Source organism: Teleopsis dalmanni, chromosome 1, assembly GCF_002237135.1.
Source record: "Teleopsis dalmanni isolate 2A chromosome 1, ASM223713v2, whole genome shotgun sequence".
NCBI lineage: Eukaryota > Metazoa > Arthropoda > Insecta > Diptera > Diopsidae > Teleopsis > Teleopsis dalmanni.
In genome coordinates, this window is record NC_051846.1 from 146619245 (window position 1) to 146627587 (window position 8343).

The window sequence follows — 8343 nt, forward strand, 5'->3', positions numbered from 1 at the left end:
AAAATTATTAAAAATTAAAATTTAACGTTTTTTTTAACTTCTCGTTCTTTTTTGATCAAGTGGTTTATATTGATTGGTTTGGGAGTTTATATGAAGGAAGACCAAAAAAATTATTGTATATGTGGGATTTTATTTTCAACGTTAGTATTTTGAATAATACTGTATGAATATTATATTTCTTTTATATTTGTATTTCTAAAATATAATATTTAGAGTTAGTACGTATCAACTTTAAGTCTACACGGTTCGACCTATATCTCTCTTTGCGTTCACATTTATAACACGTTCATTGCAAAGTATTGTACGCTTTAATTTTTTCGTTCTGTAATATAATAAATATATATTTGATAGATTATTTTTGGTTTTTTTTTTTTTATTTACAATGATTACTGTAACATGCATAAAGTTACCGGTTAGACCTTAGAAACACATAATACTAGTGCAAGTCTTTAATGAAATTACGTAGTATATTCACTCTGAAAAATAATATTGTAAAGCGTATATACGTATATACTATATATATAATGCCTAACATATATGTGTATATATATAATATAATATATATAAATATTATATATGTATCTATATATATATATGTATATATATAGGCTTTATATAGGTGTATATATATAGGTCCTGTGAGATATCAGTGTGATGTATTGGAAATGATTGGACTATATACATATCACAGAAAGAGATTTCAATACGTGGTACGTAAACTTATTGATTCAAAAGTATAAGGCTGATGGATTTTTTGGAGGATCTCCATTTACCAATCCGTATAAAACAAGAAAAACATTTAAATTAAAAGTGTAATATATATGGTAAATAAAAATATAATATAGGACAAGTTTTCCTATAATTGGAACTGTCTACATAACTTTTTTGTGTTCATTCTCACTTGAAAGAAGTGCTGGGTAATTACAATGCAATGTAAATTAAATTTCAAGAACAAATGAAATAAAGCAAAAATAGTGCTTTCTGAAACCTACTAAAATAATCAAAACAATGGTGTTTTCTCATCAAAATATGAGCAATTTTTCATAGCATTTCACCGTTCACCGCGATTACAAAAACAAAACTCTGCTTTGTCGAGAACACAATGGAAAATATTATGAAGAGCAAAATTTTCAAACTGACCAAAACTTTTTCAATTAAATCAATGGGGCGAACAAAAAGCAAACAAAAAAAATCTTCAAAAAAAGAAAAGCAACTATGAAAAAAAAGCGAAACGTTAAGAATGAATCTGTAATGTTTTGAAATAAAATGCAGGAAAATAGTGAAAATGTACGAAAATGTACGAAAATGTATGAAAATGTTCTCGGAATGGCTGGTTGCCAAAACATGCGTTTTGTATATAAATTTAAACCATAAATTTTGTTAGTTGTTGTTGGTTTTTAGTTTCTACTGATTTCGTACAAACAGTTAAATTTGTAGAAAAAATTGCCAAAAAATTGCAACACTGAAACCTGTTGTTTGTTTGTGTTCCGCATTGCATTTTAAAGAACTCGAATAAAAGCGAACATATTTACATGCATGCATACACGCTCATACACGCACTCAACAATAAGCCAAAGCGTCCACGGCAAAGGCAAAAGTTTACTAAATGCACCACGAGTACGTGGAAGTAACGTCTTTTTTAGATTTTATTGTTTTAAGAATAATTTTTTTATATTATTTATGGCAATTGTTTTTGTTGTTGTGAATATGGCCCCGACTTCTGAAAACAAACATATTTCGAAACTGAAACTGTCCGAGCGCTGCGAAATAAAAGTTGTTGATAAAAATTTCATATAAAATTATGCGTTTTTTTTTGCTTCACCAAAGGAACCGAAGTAACGCCATGCAATTGCACAACAAAAAAAAAAAGCAGAAAAATAGTAAAAAATTACTCGAAAAAATAAATATTCGAAAAAGTTTACAATTATTATGATAGTTCTGTTTGTGTAAGTTTGTGAAATATATTTCATATGTTTTTTGAAATATTTTGAAAACTTTTGACAAAATAAAATACCAGACATACTTCGCGCGGCAATAAAATGGCGAAAAAATTTTGTCGTGCAAGTTGCCACCTTTTTTTTTTTGTAACGAAAAAAGTGTAATTTTCACGACTAATTAATTTAAATGCTTTATAAATCAGTGAAAAATAAAATATTTTGAGTTATCTATTATTGATTTCTCTTTCGTTAGTGAAGTAGTCTTAATTAACAAAGTTTTACTATTCATCTCTAATAAACGACAACCTGATAATAGAAATGCACTTGTGATGAACGCAATTCTGTTCCAACCTTCATAAAGATCTTTAGGACTATCAAATAAATAAATTATACTATCATATTGTATTTTATTTTTAAAGTTTAACATAATCGAATTATAAATACAAAAATGCTTTCGATAATATTATCAATGTGGGATAATATTATGGGATTTGGCATTTAATCATTTAAATAACAAATTCCAGATAATTTAAAATAATTATTTTATTTTAAAATAAGCAAATCCTTATAGTATACTAGCGGACCCGACAGACTTCGTTCTGTTAAAAAAATTTGGAATGTGGCAGTTTTTTGTTCCTACCTTTTTTGTAGTTGGGGCAAAAAAATCTCCTAAACAGAACAGTCACCCTGGTGTGTGGGGTTCAGCTCGGGTGACCAAAGTATATTCTCTTCCAAGAACTTTGCCCACCTTTCTGGGATCCACTAAAAACCCCGACTAGGATGTCTGCAGAAGGTTTCAAACTAACTTTGGGTACAAATCGGATTGAAAAATAATCTAAAGGGATAGTGGAAACTTAAAGGTGACATACATACAAAAAGTGGGTGGCTCGCTGGGATAGTGGAGATAATGATTAACCAACTTAATCTGAATTCTTTCAAGTTCATTTCGGTTGTCACGTTTTTGTGCAGTATGATTAGATAGGAAATTAGTTTGGTTTGTAGCATTACGGATTCTTCTACCTTAATTACTTCGTCTTACCGGAGGCATATCGAATATAAATTGTGTCACATGCACAAAACACGATATATAAAGAAAACTCAATAAAATATTTTAAATTATTTACAGTAAAATGTACACAAACCACAGTTGAGCTACTGAGGAAGTAAGTATTTAATAAAATATTTGCTTATATTATTTGAATATGTAATATATATATATATATATATATATAGGTATATTTAATATCATATATATTTATAATTTCAACTATGTGTTTAATTTGTTGTGTTACGTTTTATTAAATTAAGTTTATTGAAACAAACAGGAGCTCGCTTAAAACTTTCAAAGAATTTTCTAGCACATCAAAGCTCTTTCATGTGCAATAAGTAACTTATGTCAATGTAAACGACAAAATCCTGAAGTTACTTAAGTAACTTACTAAGTAAGCAGTGAAATATGGTTTTAGACTCTTTTATAATATACATTAGTTTAATTGTCTATTCAAAATTTTTGTACTGTGAGTTTCCGGAAGTGAATCCCGTTAACTTTGAACTCTGAACTTCAATGTACACTTAATTTGCTTTATTCAAATTTTAAGTTTCATCAATTTCAGTTCTTTATTCATGAATAATTGTTTCACTTGTTGTGTTAATTTTTAGTACTAACACTTTGACAGGGTGCAATTTTAGACACTTACAGTTTACAGTTTGAGATATCCGAAATAGCGGTATGGTTAGCCTAAGGACTGTTTGATTAAAAACGAAAGAAATTTTTTGGATTTGACAATTTCCGTACAATTGCCTCTTTTCTTTCGAACATACAAGTCAAGTATGGCTTTGGGTCAGTTGGCTAATGAACGCTGACTCTGAGCTTCAAATTTGACAGGGTACGAGCTCAACTTTTGATACTTGCAGTCTCAAAAAATTATAAATGAATAATTAATTATAAAAAAATAATTCCAAGACCACTGAATATGGTCAGCTAAAAATTCTATTTATTAAAATAATATGAAATGAATTTTTGTTTTTATAATTCACTACTTTCTAAATTCCACTATTAATCCATTTTATTTATCCGAAATTCATTTTCAAAAAGTAGGCAAGGTATTGGAAAAGCATCCGTTAATCTCTAAATCTAAATCCTATGATAAAATTTGGTCGAAAATTTGAGATCAACAATCTTAAAATCTGAAAAATTTGTGTTGAGTAATGTTTTTAGTCACAGGGCTTTCCATATACTTTAATACATCATATGTTTCAATTCTTTATAAAATTTAAGATATAGACGGAAGTAAACCCATTGTCATCAGACAAAAGAATATCAGAATACTTAATGCATCATACAGCATTCAGCCATGTATATCCGATTTTAAGCCTATGGTTAATGTCATGGAGTTTGAAACTAGTATATTTAGTGTAATATAATATACAGTGTAATATATATTAATATGTAATATATAGTACATAATATATAGTACATATAAAAGTATATTTAACACAGAATTTTTTTATCGACTCAGGTACGGCGACCTCTCATTTCTGTTAAACTTGGTGGTTGCTTAACCGCGTTAACCTCTAAAAACAATACAGTCTACAAATTTAGCATACATATCTGTATTATATAAAGCGGAGATATAGCTAGAATTGTCTCATAGATAAATACTAGAATATATTATTTTGGGCTGTATTATTGTAGTGTAGATTATATTCTCAAAGATACAGAAACAAACGATCTGGACTAATCAGTTCGTTAGTGGTTGTAGATATGCTATACTTATTCATTTTTTTTTAATTATATATTGTTATCAATACGAGTATTGAATATTAACCTTATTAATTAACCTGGAGTTATGCAAAGAAGATGGAGTTTGTAAATAAATTGTATAATTGATATAATTTTTCTTTAAAATACACAAAAAAATTGTTGAAACATTTTTGGATTGAAACATTACCCAAAAATGCATTCATATGTGATAAGCAAATATTTTCAGTCTTAAAATAGTTAAATGCAACTCCTTCCTATCCCAGTTCGTACTTTGAGTAACTTAAGCTCGTCAAATTTTTTTTTACATGAAACTATTTTGCGAATATAATTCAATAGAGTATCATACTTCCATCAATCAGTCAACAGCGCTTTTATGCAATAGTTCAGTTGGGGTATTTTTTTGTGTAATTTATCATAAAAGAGGCCGTAATCTGTCGAGGTAGTTACTTACGTGATGTTACATAACCTAATAAACTGAAACCTCTTTTTCTATGCCTCTTATTGATATCGGAAGTCATGAAGACAGTTGATTGGCATATGTCTGAATGTTTTCACAAAGGAGTATGCCGTCTATGCGACGTGAATGAAACTGAGGATAAAACCAAACGAAGCTGCTATTTTAATTTAAAGTTGAATATTTTCATAAAGTAGTGAATCCATATAGAGTCATTTCAATTTTTTAACTTTAAACCTAAAAAAGTTGATCAGCGTTAATATTCCTCACACACACATAGTTAGTTTTATTGCAATGTATTTATGTACCTGAAATATGGTAATACTATATTTGCAAATATGTTTCTTATATGATGTATAATGTAATCGATTTTATAAATGTGGAAGGTTAAAGAGTAAATTAATCTTATTTATATTCAAATTTGATTTGTAAGAACTTCCGGGAAGTCTCAACATAAGGCTTCATTCGAATATTCGTAGAGAGAGTGTAAATTACCGGCAACAATAAAATTTAAATGGGCCATCTAGGTCTTATGTTAGGTTTTATTGGAATAGCTGGTGTGCAAATTACCGACGTCCAAAAACTCTGGATAGGTCATCCAGTCCTTATGAAAAGTTTCATTCGAATGGCTGGTGCGTAAATCACATCTCAAAACTTTAGATGCAATATTCAGTCCCTATGTAAGGTTTCATTCGAATAGCTGTTGTGTAAATTACATTAAAAAACTTTAGATAGCTTATCGAGTCCCTATGTAAGGTTTCATTTGGGAAGCTTGTATGGATAGGTCATCCAGTCCCTATGCAAAGTTTCATTCGAATAGATTGCGTTACAGTCTCTATGTAAAATTTATTGGAATAGATAAAGCGTTTAACCGATATTCTAAAACTTTGGATGGATCATCCAGTCCCTATCTAAAGTTTCATTTGAATAGCTGGTGTATATTACCGGTATCCAAAAACATAAGATAGGTCATCCAGTCCCTATGCAAAGTTTTATTCGAATATATCGTGTTACAGTCTCTATGCAAAGTTTTATTCGAAAAGATATGGTGTAAATTACAGACATCCATATAAGAAGAAGGTCATCTCTAAACTGATTTCTTTCATCATTCGTACGGTATGTACCTCCTGCTCAAAAAGTATCCGGATTTTTTTGTTTGTAAACTACTCCTTAATAGAATTAATAGAACTTTTTCAAAAATTTTTTTGTTATGTTTGTACACCCTTTCTTGATATATGGTACAAATTTGAGCGCCATCTGTCAATTAGTTTGTTTACAGCAGCTATTAATGTGAAACTACCTCAGGTGCATTTAGCGATTTTTACTATGGAAAATTCTTGTTGTATGCGATTTTTTGACCAAACACGGCACCACTGTCATTGCTCAGGCACCATATTCGCAAGACCTGGATCCGTGCGACTTTTTCCGGTTCTCGAAACTCAAATTGCCCCTTTGTGGTAAGCGTTTTGAGTCGATTGAATCGGTAAAAGAGACTTCGCTGAAGGGATTAAAAGCCATACCTGCAGAAGATTGGGTTAAGCGTTGGCATATGTGTATCGCTTCAGAAGGAGCATATTTTGAAGGAGATAATATAAATTTAGATTAAATTTAAATTTGTGTTTTACTTACAAAATCCGAGTACTCTTTGAGCAGAAGGTAAAGTTTCCAGTGTGTCCGTCTCTGCTTGGTGAATGTCATGACAAACCTAATATGCAGTTTATACTCAATATTAGGAAAGATAAAAAATTTATTAAATATAAAGAAAATCTTTTTCATAAGTTTCCCTTCTAAATTCTGTTAAAGTTAACAGCTATAAAATATGTTTCCTCAATTGACACTTAACTACAATTTTGCGAAATGAAAACAAAACACGTTTGTATTTTTTATTAAAAAATAATTAAAAGAAATGCAAAAGCAAGGAGCAAAATGTTTCCTTTTTGTCGTTTGGGACTTGTTTACATTTAAACATTCCGGAATACAAGCACTTACAGGCAAAAGAAGTCAACTCCTTCATCCTGCCCACATGTGAGAGAACATTTTACGTATGCTAATGTGCACGTTGCACTTACACACATGCAGTGCCAACACACTCACATAATTAGGAAAAGCATTTCCGTTGCACTTTAGCGCTAAAAAGGACGACACACAGCCATAATGAACACATTTACATTCAACATTACTGTCACTGCGCCTGAGTGTAGGCAAGGAAAAGTGAATGAAAAACACTACATGCAGTAAGGAAACTATGAACTGATGTAATTATTTGCTGCATGCAACATGCTGCATACAAAAAATATAAACTTCAAGTCGAAAGCAGCTGTGGAGCCGTGGGAATATGAGTGTGTTCAGTTGAAAAGATTTTATTTTCTATGCATTCTTTTTGAGCTAAAAGCATAAAAAGCTGAGATGAAAAAATGAAAGCAGCTTAAGGAAGCAAACAAAATAATTGCTGGTATCTAAAGGACAATCACGGTTCTAGTACCAAGCAAAGTACTTTCGTTACTCCTAAAAATATTAACTTGCACTTGTAGTTAAGTACTTCACCACCAACTGCTACTTTTAAGTTATTTGAGCTGCTGTGCCAGTGAAGGCTTGTGTTGTTGTTGTTGCAGTCTCATTGCTGTTGCAATTTCAGTTACCGTTGCTGCTGCTCACAACTGCATGCAAAATATCAGCTCAAGCTCAAGTATTCTTTTAAGAAGAAAATTTTCCCAATTAAACTTCATTTTAATTAGGCAAGTTATTTAGCTGAAACGAATAACAGGGCAGGGAGTCAGCGGTGGAATGACGTGTGCAATGCTTTAATCTTGCGTGCAGGTATGCCAACCATAAGTGTATCTTGTAAGTACATCTTAATTCGCCGTAGCAACTCATGTACACCGAAACAAAGTATCGCACTTTTGTTACCACTCCTTCATGGATAGCACGGCTTCCATTGCTATTTTCACAGGTTCCAAGTTGCGCTTCTGTTCCGTATGTGCGTTATGTATGTGCAGTGGAAGCCTAATTAAAATGCTACACGGCGTTTAATGCAGTTGATGGAAAAACGTGCTTAAGACAGCGGAAATTTTCATTTAAGTTTGTAAATAGTTTTATTCATATATTGAGAAACTACGTACATCCTTTAAATAATACAAAAATAATTAATTTAACAAATGAATAGTAATTTAAATTTTATTCTCACAAAA